Source organism: Myotis davidii, unplaced genomic scaffold (genome assembly GCF_000327345.1).
Source record: "Myotis davidii unplaced genomic scaffold, ASM32734v1 scaffold1870, whole genome shotgun sequence".
Lineage (NCBI taxonomy): Eukaryota > Metazoa > Chordata > Mammalia > Chiroptera > Vespertilionidae > Myotis > Myotis davidii.
The window spans coordinates 43263-46485 of NW_006282087.1; positions in this window are offsets into that span (position 1 = coordinate 43263).

The window sequence follows — 3223 nt, forward strand, 5'->3', positions numbered from 1 at the left end:
ATCACAGATCTCTTTAGAAGCTGAAAATCAAGCCGGATGTTACAGCGAAGCGGTTTTCAGTGTGGTTGAGGAGAACCGAAATCGAAAGGACACATCTTTTTCTGGGAAGTTACGTGCTGGATTTTCATCCCCTCTCCCCCTACCCCGGAAGGCATACAGGGTGAAGGACATTTCTTTCACACCCAGCTCAGAAATCCCAGGCTGGCACCACCTCCTCATGGGGCTTGTGTTCCCTGACCCACAGTGAACACAGCTGCAGGGCTGAATGTGAGCCGGTAACAGCAGGCTGACAGGTCTGCAGCCTGTCCCTCAGAGGAACTTTGGAAAGGCAATAAGGTGCTTCTTACTGTTTTTGTTGTTGTTTTAATTTTATGCTACAACTGCCTTTTCCTTTATGGCTTTTTGAAAAACTTATTATTAATTTATCCGTCTTCATTATCAATAACTGTGCAAAAAACTCTCCTATTTTCCCAATCAAGAGATAGACACTAGTATTTTGTTAGCATATTTTCCCACTTACTGTTGTATGCTGTTTTCCTTTGTGGTGGCTCTGTGGAGGATTGTAAGGGTCCTAGATTTATATTTGGAGTGTTTCTTTCAGTGAAATAACATAAAAATACAAACTCAAAAGTTAACAGTCAAAATGAACAAAGAAATCATAACCATCAACAAGTTTTTAAAAGTTGACAAGTGCCACAAATATATTTGTTTTCTGGGCTTATCGTCTATTAAGTTTCATTCTTCATATTTGCATTTTCATCTGAATAATAATTCAGAAAAAAAATATGTGATTATAAATGATTTGACCCTGTTAGTGTAAACAAAGTATTTTTTGTTACACCTGTGGACGAAAGGGGCCACAGGCTGACCTGACAAGCTCAGGGAAGGCCTGCGTGGCAGCCTAGCAGACTCAGAGACCTAAAATAACCACAAAGGATGGTCTGAAATTAAACTTTAACTAAAAGCAGTGATGGTGGGCCGTTATGTCCTAGGCCGGTATCTTCACTGACAAGGTCAACCTTTACCTTAACTGAGCCTGTCTTTTTGCATCTATGATAACATGCCCTTGAAATGTCTGGGTAACGTGTAACTTCTTTTTCTGACCCCTTGGGGCACAACCTAATGTGCTGGGCACCAGGACAGAGACCACAAATTCCTTCACTATCATGTTAATTGTTCCTGCACCCACCTAAGTAGGTGTCTATCATTTTACTTTTTATCCAATCCCAGGTGTTGCCCCCCCACCTCCTCCCGCCCCTGCTCCCCGCTTTGCTTTCTCCTGCCTCTCTAGTCTATCAGCAATGGATTTCATGTAACCCACCTTCCTTTGCTTGCAATGTATAAATACAGATGTAACCCGCCGATCTCTGGAGCATTATCTCAATTCGTTGAGGTTTTGCTTCCTGGCAATGGTCGACAGTTTGGCTCAAATAAACTCACAAAAATTCTTTATAGGTTTCAGTGTTTTTTTACATTAACACTAGCAAGGAGCTGGGGGGTGGAGGTGGGGGTGGGCTGCCTTGCAGCCAGCCTTGGGGAAGGCCTTTTGGAGGCGTTGATATTTGGTTTGAGACTGGACTGTGTCAGCCATGCGATGCTTTGTGTGCAGCTCTCAGAAGAGGGAGCAGCAGGTGCTAAGGCACTGTGGCAGCTCCTCGAGAACAGACACACTCAGTCTCTGGGGACCCCTGGGCAAGAGGAAGATCACCCGACCCCTCAAGTTGCTCTGAGGCCATGTGAAATTTTGGAGAGTTTTTTGTAGATCTGTGAAATATGCATTTGTATTTTAATGGGAGTGCATTGAATCTATAGATTGCTTTGAGTAGTATGGACATTTTAATGATGCTGATTCTACCAATCCATGAACACGGTATATTCTTCCACTTGTTTATGTCTTCCTCTATATCTTTTTTCTATGTCCTGTAGTTTTCTAAGTACAGGTTTTACTTCCTTGGTTAAGTTTATTCCTAGATATCTTAATTTTTTTTGGTACAATGGTAAATGGGATTTTTTTTCTTTTTTAGTTTCTCTTTCTGTGAGTTCATTATTGATGTATAAAAAAGCACTGAATTCTGAGTCTTAATTTTGTATCCTGTTACATTGCCAAATTCATCTGTCTGTTAGTTTTTTGATGGAGTCTTTAAGGTTTTCTATGTACAATATCATCAGGTAATAAAGACAGTTTTACTTCTCTTGAATTTTTTGGAGTAGTCTGAGGAGAATAGATTTTAGTTCTTTTTTGAATGGTTGGTAAAACTATCCTGTGAAATTGTCTGGCCCAGGGCTTTTGTTTGCTGGAAGTTTTTTGATGACTGCTTCAGTTTCCTCCTTAGTTATTGACCTACTGAAATTTTTAGATGCTTCCTGATTGAGTTTTGAAAGGTTGTATTTTTCTAGGAATATGTCCATTTCTTCTAGGCTGACCAGTTTGTTGGACTACAGTTGTTCATAATATTTTTTTACAACCCTTTGTATTTCTGTGGGGTCTGTTGTTATTTTGCCTCTTTCATTTCTGATTTTGTTCATTCTTGGTGAGCCTGGCTTCTTGATGAGCCTGGCGCCAAGCCCCCTTCAGCAGAGGTAGCATATTACAGGCCTCAGCACCACCTGGTCCCAATGCTGCCCCTTCCGCGGAGGCAGCCACAGAGGCAACAACGCAGGTCTGGTCCCAGTGCCACTCCTCTGCAGAGGCTTGACAGGGTTCAACCTGCTGTGCCTCAACCTCTTACAGCCCCTCCACAAGCTGGCCTGGCCCCAGAACATGGGGGGCAGGGCCAGCACTTAGAAGCAAGGCCTGAGGGCTAGCAGCTGCAGCGGCCAGCAGTGGCAGCAGCAGCAGGGGTGATAGGGGCAGCGCCTTCTCCTGATCAACCTGTTCATTCCCACAGAGGAGGCTATCCCCTGAGGGCTTCTGGATTGTGAGAGGGGGCAGGTCTGGCTGAGGGACCCTCTCCCCCCGCAGTTAATGAATTTTCATGCACCAGGCCTCTAGTATTTTCATAAAGAATTTCATAATTTTATGTAGGTGAATTTATTAACCTTTTCTTTTGTGTCTTTATTTGATGTCACAGTTCAATCTTTCCTCTTTACTGCAATACTATTTTTAATATATATTTTTATTGATTGATATCAGAGAGGAAGGGACAGGGAGAGATAGAGATAGAAACATCAATGATGAGAAAGAATCATTGATCGGCTGCCTTCTGCATGCCCCCCACTGGAG